We start from the raw sequence: 14,768 nt of genomic DNA, 5'->3' as shown, positions 1-14,768 counted from the left end.
AGAATATACACAGGTCAGGTAAGTTGACACGCATTTCTGTTTGCTTCTGGAGTGCAGCATGTGGCCAGTTCTTTATCCAAAAATATCATGAGACATGCTTTGTTGATCAGTTTCTCTGATACAGCTGGAATATTTCTCAGTCCAGGGACTGTGGTCTTCAGAAATTCTTCTTATTAATTTCCTTCTCTTCTTAAAAACAACCTGCTGATCCATGGTGTCCGAATAATGGTTCCTAGATTTCATCGGTCAGACCTAATTGGATGGGGCCCATGATCACCTAATACGTAGAATCTGCCTTTAATCGACTGTAAAATGGGAGTTGCTGCAGGGGACCTTAAAGCAGCAGCACAGTACTGTGGTGTGCCTGAAGATCACGTGCTCCTTGCTGCTAATGGTTTGCTGCTTTGCTGCTCTTGAGGAGAAAAGGGCAGCATATCTTCATATGCGGTTCTTCTGCACAGCTTGTGGTTTACAGCTCTTATTTCATAAGCCAGCTCCTAGCCAGACTGACTTCTTGATGACCTTTTTTTTTTTTTTTTGTAACCCCTTCAGTGACGGGGTTCTCTGTCGCAGTGTGCTTTCATGTACCAGTGTAAGTATCTCCCTGTTTATTCTGTAATGTTTTTGTGTCTTTTAGCATCATTAGACATGCCCTTTGTGTCAAGGAGAGCACAGGCTCTGTATGTCGTGTAGATTTGGGAAAATTTTCACTGGGTGTTACATGCAAGAGCATGCATTTTCCCATAAAAACACTCTTCTTGGCTTATGATCTGGGAAACATAATACCTTTGTTTTCTGGGATCCGGATTCAGCTAGCTACTTAAACGTGGGGAGATGCAGCCTCGCTTGCATCTAATCTTCACAGTCTGCGTATCATGAAGATACAGATGCTGTTACCTTTGAGAAGCACAGCAGTTTTTAAGGCAGAATGCACTCTGAAGGAACAAAGAAATTGTTCTGCCTTTAAATTTTGCTCCCTTCCTCCCATTTTCTTCTCCGAGTGGCACAGAGACAAATAATGAATTAGTTCTCTGCAGTACTATTCTCTAGAGGGTGAACCAAGAGAGAGAAACACACTTCCCCATGGAAGAAACCGGAGATCCTTTCACGCCTTTTTGAGAAATAGCCCATGGATCTGACCGTGCCTTCTCCCTGTCCAAGGGACAGACATGCCTCATGTAGCAACATAGTGTAGTGAATGAAGAGACTTGGCTTTCCTGCATTAGAGCTGGGAGAACTTATAAGTAACAATTGCTGTAGATCTACTAGTTATTCCTACTATAAATCAGTTAAGTTTACATGCAGAGTAAATACATGAAGAAGAAATGAGAGTGGGTTGAGTATATTCTGATCTGCCTCCTAGGGGAGAATTTACAGAAACAAGTTGCCTGTCTGTAATAACCTAGGGTCACTTGCTGCTCAGAGCCTTTTAAAGACATCAATCAGACGTACTAGCAGTCAATTCCCATGAAATGGTTTAGCTGGGGGCTAGTCTAACAAATCAGAGCAGCGACTTTTAGCTGTGGGAACATGTACAAGTTTTTCTGAGCAGCTGTAGATCAAGACAAAATCTCCCTGAACATGCCAATCTGACCATTCTGACCTCAGCTGTTGCTTTTGCTCCAGACTAGGGAATTGTTATTAATTGAAGTAAGAAGCATCAAAAGTCGTTCCGGTTATGCCTGTTTCTGCGTGTCCTCTGCAAGGAGTGGGGGGTACTTTTGATTCTTGTGAAGCCAGTTCAAGGTGGTGCAACCTGCCTCATAACTTTGGTTCTGCAGAGGTGCATGTCAAAGCTGCTGAGTGGCTCTGGGGGCTGGCAGCTCAGAAAATCAAACCTGTCTCCCTAAGACAGGGAAAAAACCACAGCAAAGTCCCTAGCAGCAGTTATAGCACACCTGCTTCTCAGCGCTATGAGAAACTTGTACTTCAGCTGTAAGGCTTGAAAGGATAATTCCAACCCTCAATGAAACAAGATGTTAGAATTCAGGTTATGAAGGTGGGCACTAAAAGTATAGCCCTGCAAATGGAGCATTGCAGATCAGAATATATCTATTTCCCAGAACAATTTTATTTTTGATGCGTTGACTTCTTTTTTTTTGACATGTTCAAGATTAAATATGTAGTTTTTGAGATAACATCTCTAACTCCAGTGGGAAGCCTCTCAGGGCACCTCCTGTTGCTGAACACCTAGAGTGGAAGTCTTGCAATGGAGGAGCTCAGCATTGTCTCACATTGAAAGAAATACCATCACATCAGACTGGTGTTGAGAAATTTTATTTTTATCATTAATTTTGAAAAAAAAAAAAACCCCAAACCCAACAAACAATGCTGTTAAATTATGCAAAAATGTCTATCAATTCATACTTGGAAAAGGCAAAATTAAATATTCCTTACAACATCATTCTTACTGCTTGAGGTTTCAGTGGTGATACACCACTGGCATTGGAGGACAGCAGGATTTACCCCTCTTAAAAGTCAAGGTATTCTTTTTATATTGAAGAAAATTTTATATACTCCTGTTTTCTAATGGTGTGAATCAATGATTCTTCTTAATATTACGCATTCATTCAAAATCCATCATAGCTGAAAACCTTGGTGCATCTTGGAAGGGCGAGGCTGCAAATGTCTTGCTGGATGAATTAAGTGAAACAGCCCGGTGCTAAGTGCCAGCATCGCTCACCCCCTTGAAGTGAGGTAGCCTAACAAGCCAGAATGGCTTTGGCTCTATTGCAGCACCGCAGCTGCATCAGACAGGGGAAAACCCTGATATGCAACTGCTCCATTAGTGCATTTTTGTGGTGTTCTCCATATGCAGCAGCAGATCTGACTTTTATTTTCTGATTTTATCTCCCTTTTTCCCATGGCTTTTCCCAACAGCCCCTCTCCACCACTGGAGAACCCCCTACCAGAAGACTAATTGAGGGGGCAGCGCATGAAATGCTGTGGCCGTATTTCTTCCAACAACCCTTATGCTTAAGGAAGGGCGGTGATTATACCCAGTCTGACACAAGGAACCCTCAGAAGGGGAGCGTTGTGTCGGCCCGGTCCCCTCTGTAAGGCAGGTGTGTTAAGGAGATACAGACCAGCGATGCTGGGGAGAGCACAAATCTCCGTATCTCTCGGTTTGCCGGAAGAGCCCGAAAGCAAAGGATTAGAGCTGCGCTGGAGGTGTGGTGTGTCTCCTGGTGTGGACGGCTGACAACTGAGACGTCTGGCTCACAGAGCTGCTGCATCCCCAGGAGCGCTGGTGGAGAGCTACCCATGCGAGTATATGTAAGTGCGGCATTTTTTGTTACAAAGGCTGTGGCTGAGCAGCAGGGAGAGAGGCAGGCAAACTGCCTCCAAGCCTTACCTGTGCCTCCAGAGACACGTGGAGCTCATGGGGCAGAAGATGGCCAAGGGTGGCTGTGGGGCACAGGTTGGGGCAGGCAGAAAGGGGAGGCTCAGCAAAGATGGAGACTGGAAGGAGAACATACGCAGGCAGAGGTGATGGAAAGGAAGATTTTCTTCCAGAGGTCCTTGAGGAGCTGTGAGTTTGTTGCAAGGCAGGAGGCGATGAAAAGTGGTGAAGAGTTGTACTACCAGGATGCATAAGGGACAAGGGAGAGTTTATGCCCCGTGTCTCACACAGCTCATCTATGCTTTCTCTGGCTGCAGAAACTACCTTGTTCAGGTTTGTGGTTTTAACAAAACCAGTACTTCACAAGTATTGTGTGAGCACCTTCGGGCTCACCTTCAGGGAAAGAGCATGCGGCAGCCCCAGCTCTTAGGGGTACCTGGGCTGGGGTTAAGCCCAGGCACTGCACGCAGAAGTGCTCTGCCTGACATTCAGACCCCTGTCATGCAGCTTGGGCAGGGGAATAAGACCCAGATCCTCGGCATGGAGGGATTCAAATGTGCCTTTCCTCTCAGCACCCTAACAACCAGGCAAGTAGTCAAATCTCTTGCAACTTCTCCCCAGCCAGGTAAGCATCTAGAGATGAACAGACAGATGTTTCACCAAATGCAAGATGGAGATGGGGCTCCTGTACCCCCTCCTCCCCACCTAGGATACCCAAGGGCCCCCTCCAGACACAGGAGTGATTGACACTGGTTCTCCTGTTTCTGGAGCAAGTGTGCTAACCCATAGACCTATACAAGACCTTCTGCAGCCAAGCTTTAAAAGAAAATGGCAACAGCAAGTCCGCTGGCAAAGAACATAATGCCAGTGCTGTAAGTTAGGCTTGCTCTTAAAATACCTATGAGATGGAAATCTGCAAGAGGTAATGGTTATGATGCAGGAGAAACACATGGTGTCCTGGCAGAAACACATCCAGTTAAAAAGGAAAAAGAAAAAGCACTATTTCAACATGAAAATGGGTTATTCAACACCACCCAGGCACATACAAATTGAGGAAATCCTAAACTAGTTCTAAGTCTGGACCTGGTCCAATCCACTGACACCCCTGGAATTCACCTGGGTTTCTAAGCAGTGGAAGAGTAATCGGCAATCCTCATTCTGTATTTTCAAGGAATACAAACTATTTTATTTGTCCCATAAAACTTGGCACTAGTGATCGGACAGAGCTGTGGCATGTTCTGAGCTTGCTCTAAAAGATGCTGCTAGAAATTTCTGCTTTGCCTCCAGCTTTTGGTTACCAAAGGTCATGCTGTCTATAACTTCTGATTGTTTAACAAGCTGTTTCCTTACAAGTGCCGCTAGCGTAATCAAAACAGGCAGTCATTCACCCACCCACTGGAACTCATGTGTCCTGTGCACAAAACACATACAATGGACTTTGCCATTCGTACATAAATACGAGGATTTGCAAACCCACAGTCTCCCACAGCTGCCTGAAGTGCTCAAAACTTGCCCCCTCCCCTGGGATGCAGGACTGAAGCAGCTTGATGTAATTGTTCCATAGGGCCACTGGGTCATGGGAACTGATGCCACAGAAGACGTGCTGGGCTCCTGGACCTCCCCTGCGGTCCCGCAGCCTCCAGCAGCTGGGCAGCCTCCAGGGGATGGGCTGGGGCTGGCTGCTCAGCGAGGGGTGTCCAGGGGCTGTCTGCAGCCAGACGCATCCCGGTGGAGGGGGGATGCTCTTGCTCCACAGCTTGCACTGATGAACATCCTACACGTACCACAACTTAGCACAAGAGAAGACCATGGTGATGGGGGATAGAAATGCAACCGGAGCTCTTCCTAATCCCATAGGCACCTGTCACCATCTTCAGACTCCCAAATACTTGTACAGTCTGGCTGGCACCTCTGATTCCACACCCGCTCCCTACTGAGCTTAGCCTCCTTTACCTGCGTGCTTCCAGTGCTGTTACTGCTGGAGGAGGCACCTGGAGGAAAAACATCATGCCTGTTGGTGGCTGCTAGCACATGGTGGGGTCACATCAAGCAGGAGGCAGGGCTGCTGCTGCACAAAGCACTGCTCTCTCCCCTTGCTGCTTGCAGTTCCCAATGAGGATGTGCTTGCCTGTCAGCTGTTTTTATTAGTATTTGTGTTAGAGCAGTGGTCCTGCACTCCTGGCACATGTGCCAGGAATAGCAGCCTCGCTGCTGGCAAGGCATGAGTACAAGAGAACCTTGGTTCCACCCTTTCTTCTCAGTTGTTGGCCCCCACCAGGTCCCAGGGTCAGCAAGCACAGGAGAGAGATGGACTTTTTGCCTCTCCTCAGTGGGGGAGAGGGGCTGGAAGAAGAAGTTGGATTTGGAGAGGACAGGCAGGAATAGGTGACTGGGAGCTGGAGGTGATGTGAAAGGTTTTGCTACTGCTGATCTGCAGGTTGAAACTGGGCTCCAGCCCAAGGCTGGAGATCTTGGCACCTTCACCTGCACATCACTTCCTCCTTGCTGAAGGTTACCACTTCTCTCAGGGTTTTGCGCATTCACCCTTTAATCTGCCGCATCAGCACGAAGCCCACCCAGCCCACCAGAGATGGGCAAGAGGGCTGGAGCAGCTGATGTGAGTAGCTGGCAACCTACAGCAAGGGTCAGTGTTTCTTTCCTGCTACTCTCCTCCTCCAGCTCTGGGGTACAAAAATGAATGCAGCTTTCTTGTACGTACGGAGTTCATTTCTTGTACGTATTTCTTGTATGTATGAAATTCATATATAAATATGAATGCAGCTTTCTTGTAAGTATGGATTTCCCCACTGCCAAACACTTTTTCTAGTGTGGGGATGGTGCTCGGGGATGGTGCACTGCTCTGTGTTCGCAGGTCTCTTATCCCCAGGCAGGTGTCCCAGGCCAGCTGAACACAGCCCCAGTTGCCCCACTCTGCACCCAGCGGGTGCCAGAGCCAGCCTGGAGCCGTGCCGGTGCCCCCGCGCTGGGCAGCCTGCCCATCCTCGGCCCTCCGCGCTGGAGCTGGATTCCCTGCCCCCTTTAGCCTGTTCAGCCAGCTTGTTCAGTTGGGGGGGCGGAGAAGAAATTACCCTTGAATGACTCCGGCAGGGATCCTGTGTGATTTTAATTCTCTAGCCAGGGGAAGGGTGCCTACCCAGCAGGGTGGTTTGAACATTTTTTGCTTCTTTCACTCCTTACCCCTGCAATACCGGAGCGGCAGCTTCCCGTCCTGTAGCCACTTGTGTTCCATTTTTTGAGATATGAAATGCTCTGTCTCATTTAGTTTTGAGGATTTAGTGTTTTTTTTTCAAGAAGTCCCAAAATCACCTACAATGGAGTTTTCACCACAAAAATGGGGTAAGTTTTGGAAAAAAAAAAGAATAGGGAGAGTTCACTTTAATTTTTCAAAAACTGCTTTTCTTTGCCAATGGAAAAATGTTTTGGTTTTGTCACACCTGCAGAGTGCATGCCCTCAAAAGGGTTTGTAACCAAACTCCTGGGTTTCCAACCCGTCCTGGCTGTGTTTCTGCTCTCACCTTGCCCTCCCTGTCCCATCCTTTAAGGCTCCCTGAAGTGCTCTCTGAATGGCTTCTCCGAGTCTCATCTTCCTCTGTCCCCCGACACAGAAGGAGACCGGGGGGTTTGCACTGCTGTTGGTGATGTTGAACGAAGCAGAAACGTAAAGGAGCCTGAACGGCAGTGATGTAGGAAGTTTGCGTTTCACAGTGCTTGCGAGTCTGATGAGGAATGCCATGACGGTGACAGCGATGGCGAGGTCAAGCTTCATTCGGGGGCCCTGCTGTGGAGGCCTCTTTTGGACAGTGATGAACAAGATCAAACTGGAGAGAACCACGAGAGGGGTAAAAATGAGGTAATTAATGACAGAAGTGAAGATAATTATTACATCGCTGCTCCCAGAGCCCTTGGTGAGCAGAGCTTTTGAGTCCTTCATTTGGTGAAAGCCCCCATCCCACCGAGCAGGCAGGACAGGCACCGAAGAAGAGCACACGCGCGGGATGAGAGGGGCTCAGACCAACTGTGCCGGTGCCGTGTCGGGGACAGGACCCTCAGGCATCGCGCTGCACTGGCAGCTGTCAAAAGGCAGGGACCATTATTGTACCCAGCGGAGAAAACAATGCCCATCACCAAGCTGAGATAGCTGAGAAGCTCCCCTGAAACTGCAGGTGACTGAAGGTCCATTAGTGTTGGCATGGAGGTCACATCGTCGATGGCCAGATTTAGGACAGACACAGTGAATTTGCTCCTCTTCACCCGGGAGCACAGAAAGCAGAGGATGCTACCATTCCCACTGAATCCCAAAGTGGCTGTGGGAAGCACTCGCCTGACAAAGACTGCCTTCAGAAATAACAAGCTGTCTTCTCAGCCCTTGGATTCAGTCTCGTTAGGCTTTGCTGGGTCTATAATGAGGGACAACACGGTGTTTGACTCTGTCATGATGTCACTTGGACTGAGAACTGTTTTCTCTGTCAGCAAGCAAGGGGATGTTCTGCCATCAGTTTGCATTACTGAAGCGGATGGAAAAATACAATCTTATTATCAAATAGTTTAAAAGTTCATAGGTATTATAATTCAGAGAGATTGCAAACAACTTAATTTCTCACGAGTCCAATGTATTAGGCATAGATTAGTCTCTGAATGTTACTTTAATTAGATAAATTACTTCACCAAAGAAGAAATGGGTTTATCAAACACCTGAGTTAAAGCCGATACACATTTTGTACTGCATATTCTATCAATCACAGCTGTTTTACTGAGTGATTCCTAGTTCCCCGTTACAACAGGGTTACAAAGATCCCAGCTCAGGCACGAAAAAGGGAAGGTAAAAATAGTTTCTTGGAGAGAGAAAGCTGCTCATTGGAGAGGACTTCTGCAAAGGTTAGAAGTAAAATTCTGCAAGTTATGCAAACGTCCAAGCTGACAGTATTGAGCTGATGGCACAGCAGAGATTCTCTTTCAAATAGCACTGCTTGCAAAGAAATAACTAGAAAAAAAATAAATGTGATGTGGGCCTCCTGATCTTACTTTTGTGGATGAGTATTAGGAATCCAGAAACCCCGAAGCAAGGAAGGATGCTTCTTCTTTTGTAATAAAGACTCAGCAAATGTGAGCATGTTAGCAAATTATCTGTATTACAATACGCTTTATCAGCTATTAACTACTTTTCATGGCAACCAATCTGATAAAATCATAACTATCATCAAAGAAAAAAATCACCACATCTAGTCTTGTTTATGCACACCGAAAAGTTTGTAATTTTTTAGAGCGCACAAAGTCACTGATCAAAATTATTTGTGTCCCTATGTTAAAATGGCAATTAATGCATTGTGTTAATAAATAAATATATACAAGTATACGTACATAACTCACGGTATCATTTGATCTTGCGCCTTTTGCTATCTATCTAGTGTAGTTTGCTCATATTTATATAGGCTTGGGAAAAAAGTACCAAGTAAAAGCACCAAGCACAAAGTACCAAGCATCTTTTACCCCATTACAGTCGTAACAGCTGATAATGTTCAATGCTTTGTGGGACTAGGGCCTACATCTTCCACGAGTCATGAACTTTGTTGTAATTTGTCTCCAAGGATCCAACTGGGGGTGCAACACTGACCCCTCCAGCTCTGGCGTGCTGATTTCAATCTTTCTCTATATCCAACAGAAAAGGGGAGAGCTTGTTTCTTTTTTATAGGCTTATGCTCCCTGAAGCTGTGTCTCCTTGCCTTGAGACACAGCCTCAATACGTCCCTTGTGAGGAGGGGCTGGATACTCAGCTCTGTCACCGTGACCTTCCCCAGTGTGTCCTGGGTTATCTCCTGTCAACAAAGGCAAAGCACCGCCTTATCAGCCTGCTTTTAGAGAGCTAACGGGGAATGCCCAGGGGCACTTTAAAAGTATATAAATAAGAATAAAACCTTACCATCACTCTTTAAAAATGAGACTATGAAAACTGGGAAAAAAAGAAAAAAAATTCAGTTTGGGATGAAATCTTTATTCCGGTGCATTTGATCTCCGAGTTTTGAATGAAATGGCAAACCCCCTTTAGGCTGTTTAAATACTTCTTTGTATACTCCATTAATTAAAAAGACTCAGAAAAATTTGAGTACTAGATAGCATTGATTTAAAACAGTAAGACAAACAGTATTACAATTCAAATTACTTTTCTTCTTTCGTAAGCAAAGTAGGCCAGGAGGCATTTGCTAAGACTTTTGTTTTATACTTCCAGTGCCCACACCTATCATCCCCATGTCATCCTTGCTGGGGCAGAACATGAGCCTTGTGGCAGCCTCACATGCTCTTTTGGCTCCCTTGAAGGAGGAACTGCAGGCACAAGGGCACACACTTGCTATTGCAATTGTTTAAGGCTGCTCTGGTCTCCAGGGAATCACAGGAGATGGCCACCTTCTTTCTCAGACAACTCTCTTCCTTGCAAGACTTGCAAAATGAAGCAAATGGGATGCTAAAGGCTCCACTGGTCATACAGGAATGGAAAGTCCCAGACATACCCATGAACTAGATTAAAGCTAAATAAGCAGACTTTATTAGTACCACTGCTGCAGACACAGAACTCGAATCCGGAATTCCCAAGAGCAGAACTGATGCAAAGGACAATATACTGATTTTGTTTTGCTGATAGGATATGATCTTGTCGGCCGGGCCAAGGCATTCTGACACTTCTAGATAATGTCTGACATAAATAAGCATGTCATTTCCTAACTGCAGGAAAAAAAAGTGCTTCACAGGCAGTTTTCCTCAGTTTTTCAGAACATAAATATAAGTAAGTCAAGATTCAAGCAAGTTTCAGGTTGGGTCCTGTTCCCAGTCAAGCCAAGGGGTGAGCTGTGCTGGAGGTTTCGATGGGAGCTGCTGCGGTAATTAAAATGTTTTTAGATACATGCTTAAAAATAATTACTTTTATCTTGAATAATGCCAGCATGCTGATTTTTGAGGAAAACGGGCAGTTGTGCATGTGAAGAATTGCGCACATTCAGTGGCAGCCACCACGCTTGCTGCGAGAGGAACCCCAACTAATCCAGCTCATGACTTCTTCACCAGGTTAGTGCAGGTTAGTGATGTCCCACGGTCTGTAGATGAGCTGTGTGGGAGGAAGAGCGAAAGGCAAAGCTGAGGCAGGTCACCACGTGCGCTCAGACAAGCTCCAGGCTTGACATCGTAACTGGGGGAACAGTACAAAGCCTCCAAAAAGGTAATGCTTCCTTAATGCTCAGTGAATCTAAAGGGTTAAGATGAAAGAGGTGGTTTTCTTTTCTGCCTAAATTAGGAAAGCAAAGAAACTCTTGAGATTCCCTGTTTCATGTGTATGTCTGTCCTGGAAGACCTGTACCAAATAAAGACTTCATGTAACCAATTGGACCAAAATAAATCGTCTGTCTGAGGTGGAAGGAGCACATGGTAAGAGGGGGTGAAGGCAGCCCCCTGGAGCCAGTGGGTGATTGTGGAATGAGCACGTAGAGAAAGAAGAGCTGTTATTGCTGGTGGTGTGACAGGAGAAGGGCATGAAGCAGGTTATGGTTAGACTGAGTGCGGAGACCTGCTGGGTAGAAATGCAATGATGGGATGTTGCAGGGAGATACTGAAGATGCATGCTCTCCATGCTAGTGCTTTGAGGGCTTTGTCTGCACTGAAGTAAAGGAAAAAGTCACATGGGTTTTTTCCTTAGAGGTTTTTTTCTTTCCATCATTCTTCTCTTTGCATTTTCCCTATCTCTCAAGCCTTGTCTGGCACTTCAAGTGGTCACGAGAAGGAAGTTAACATCTCAAGGGAGAGCTGCAGAGCATGTAAGTGATGAGAGAAACGGCAGAGCAAAAAAAAAAAAAATCAAGAAACAGGCATAAAGGAAGAAGAGAGGAAATTTAAAAAAAAAGCTGTGGACACTGGAGTAATATAGAGGACAAAGGAGGCACAACAGTCATTTTAGCACTGCTTATTCTGCTCCTTTTGCTTGGTCCAATTCAACGCAGGGCTGAAAGTTTGAAGCCAATGCAATAGCAGAAATACTATTTTAAGGTCTGTTTGTTTTCAAACCAGCTGTCAAACAGACGATTTGGCAGCCCAGGCCTTTGCCTAGCCCCAGGAGGGCATCTCTGGCTTCTACATCCATCAGATTGTGAAGTTATCCAAGAGAAGAAGGGACCAGGGCAAAGGCCCAAAAAGGAAATGCTTCCCCTCCTTTCCCCAGAAGTGTTTCCAAATCCTCATCTGAGAGAAACAGCTTGGCTTTGGCATATGAGAAAGAAATGACCCTAGAAGGGAGGGGCCACCTGTGCCTATTCCAGGAGGATTTTGACTCTTATGCAACGTTTCGTGTGGAAAGAACGGCTTTTCAAAGCACAAACACGTAATTTGCCTCGTGGTGCTACAACAGCCATGTCAGAGAGCAATACAAGGGGCTGATCTGCTTGTCATACAAGGGTGTATTTGGGATATGTGAGGAACGAGCAAAAATACGAGTATTGCCGCTCTGGAAGATTATGCCGGTTACTGCAGTTGGGGAGTGCTCTTGGCTGTGAATTAGGGTGGAGAATTTATCTCCTGTTGCATTAGCATAAAGGCCTGTTCTTGGAAGCCAGAAGGTATAATTAGGCTTACTCAATCACATGTTTCCACTGGGGAAGTCTGCTTCACCACTGACACAGGATGCTTGAAAAGCCTGGCCTTGTTTGCCTGGCACGACATGCCTTCAGAAAACCCGCACCTACAGTTTAATGATCGTCACGAGAAAGATTTGCATTTGCAATTATGGGACGGGCAGTGCCACCCCCTCAGCTGTTTCTTCCCAGCTGATGAAAATGCGAAGACTGAAGCATTTAAGCCTTGATTGAATAAAGTGCCTGAACACAGGCTTGAATTTAAGTGGTGTTATTTAAGCCCTGCGCTCACGCCATGCTGAATTGAGCTTACCTTTCAGAAGAGTCAGTGGTTTGTGTACCATGCAAAACCTTTGTATTCAGAGGCTCCACCCTGATCCCATCCTCAGGTACACATACCAGCTTGCTTAAGTAGCTGAGAAGATGCCAGAAACCCCTGTAAAACTAGTTAGCTGGGATCAGGAAGCACCCAATAGCCTGGGGCTCGTTCCCTGTTCTTGGGCTCACAAATTCTGTACTGTAGTTTAACTCTGCCAAAACAGGATTAGTAGATGCACATGGAGACTATCACGGGTGATAGGAACAAAAAATGCATGCTTACAGGTCCTGGCCAGCTTCCTCCCATATTGCATCCTCTGTCACAGCGCAGTTGTCAAACTGACGGTCATGATCCAAGAGACACGGACTCTAGCGACTCGTCTGCCACGTGAGGGATGAACCTCACTGCCTCGTCATCCTGACATGGTGCTGCGTGTGGCTCTCAGGGTAATCTGCCACTGTCTCCACGGCTCTCCTGGAGCTCCCCATCACACACAGACCGTCGCCAGCGTATGGAGGCAGGAGAGGGTGAGTGCCATGACCTCCCTCATCATCACTGTGGAGGGGTATGACTGCTGATAGACCCTTTAGCACCAGCTTCAGAAATTCATTCATCTGCACGGTCCCCAGTGCCAAGGCAAGCCGCGGCGGTAGCAGGCAGGGCAGGCAGCGCACAGCAAGGATGCCACGGCGGCTCTGTGCTGGTGCTGGACATCTGAGCCTTGTTTGCAGGGCCAAACGGGCGCTGCTGGCCCAGAACAGTGGTGACCTGCCAGCGGCTGACCGCTCTGAGACCATTTCCTTGCTCTGCGCTTTTGCAGTTCTGCTCCTCCCCTATTAATTCCAGTATATCATTTACTTGAAAAGGAGGGGGCAGCGTATCACCCCTCTGGTGCCTCTTTCAGGACTCTGTCCCTGGAGTCACCTGGCAGCTCTGGAGGATGGCACTCAATCTCTACGTGGTGTCAAAAGACAGCTCTGGTTTTGGTCTTCAGTCATCACAATGTCTCCAAAACTTTCCAGTGAAAGAAAGAGATACAGTCCATCTAGTTGTTTTACTGATCTCTTTACTTGCTTTTTGTCTTCTAACTAATAGGATTTCTACACCATAAACTGTATTCTAGTCTATTACTGATTCTTCCTTCCCCCATCCCTGTCCCCAGAAAAACAACACCAGAAACTAAGCCTTTCTTCACCCAGGAGAGTGGTAAGTTTAATTTTGGCAAGATATGTGTATAAATATTATGCATATCATATACTATACAGTCATCTGGAGTATTGGTACATTCAGCCTAACGAGGAGGCACTGTCTAGCTCTGTGGCTGACACCTCGTTATCTTCCATCAATCCATATTTGGAGGAGCACTAAGGAAACAGCTTTGCTGAGAATGTCTCAGATCAAAGTCTGATTTCTTTGCAGCACAGCAGAACAGTCTGCATGACAACGTAGGTGGAGAAAACTCAATCTGTTATGGGTATTAAGTGTGCCTTGAGTCATGCGTGTAAACTCTGCTTCTAAATGAGAGTGTATATTCCTATCAGTGGGAACGTGGGTGCATGTAAACTACAACAGGTACTAAAAGATTAGGCCAGGAACTGGGAGCAAAAAATAAAGGACAGTGAGGCAGAGAAACAGGACAGATGATACAGAGCTGCCAACCTTCTAGCTTTTTAACCTAAGTGCCTCGTGAGCAGTTAAAGTGCAGTTAAGTGCTTTTACTGGGACTGTGTTGGCTAGGAAGCTGGTGGTAACCTCAACATTTCTGTGCTACGCTGGCTCTCCTCTGCACAGCCAGCTCAGCCCCACTCCACCCCACCATGAGTGCACAAGCAGACATGACTGCCCACCTGGGACATGCCCTGAAGCTATTCCTGCGGCTGGCTCTGCTGTGGCCAGCAGCATGTATTGCATGGCCAAGAGCTTGGTGTGTTGCTCATAGGTCAAGAAAAAATGTGTGTCCTTCACATCAAAAGATAAAGGGAAAGTATGACAAGGAAGAAAAAACATAGTCCTAGGAAATGTGTTCAGCAGGAAACAGAGGCAGTAATAGTCCCTGGAGCATCTAAATTCTGAGGAAAATATTTTTTGTTAACAAAAGACTGAGACTTCAAGTGAGTCTGAACACACTTTAGTTGCTGGAAATCCCTGTTAAGGGGAGGGGGGAATGCAATGGTGTCCTTAACCTCTCCACCACAGAGGAAGAAGGAACCTGACGTTTTGATGCAGGAAGAAGCGGAATTCCTAAAAAATGCAGAATTTCAGTTTCTTTATCTCCAGCTGCAATTCAGCTGGTTGTTGTTCACCACCTAACTTGTTTTGTGTTATCTCAACTCTGCAGAGCAAATGCTGTTACCAAACCAACCTATGAATAGAAGAGGACAAGTCAATACTATTTCTGGAAGGAAACTGATGACAGAGCCAATATAGATGTTCATGCTGAAGCTTTGGCAAGATGTACCACCACATCACTGTGGGGGCT

The sequence above is a fragment of the Gavia stellata genome, chromosome 2 (assembly GCF_030936135.1).
Source record: "Gavia stellata isolate bGavSte3 chromosome 2, bGavSte3.hap2, whole genome shotgun sequence".
In the NCBI taxonomy this organism is placed as follows: Eukaryota; Metazoa; Chordata; class Aves; order Gaviiformes; family Gaviidae; genus Gavia; species Gavia stellata.
The sequence above is the reverse complement of the archived record's forward strand: the minus strand, read 5'-3'. Positions refer to the sequence as shown.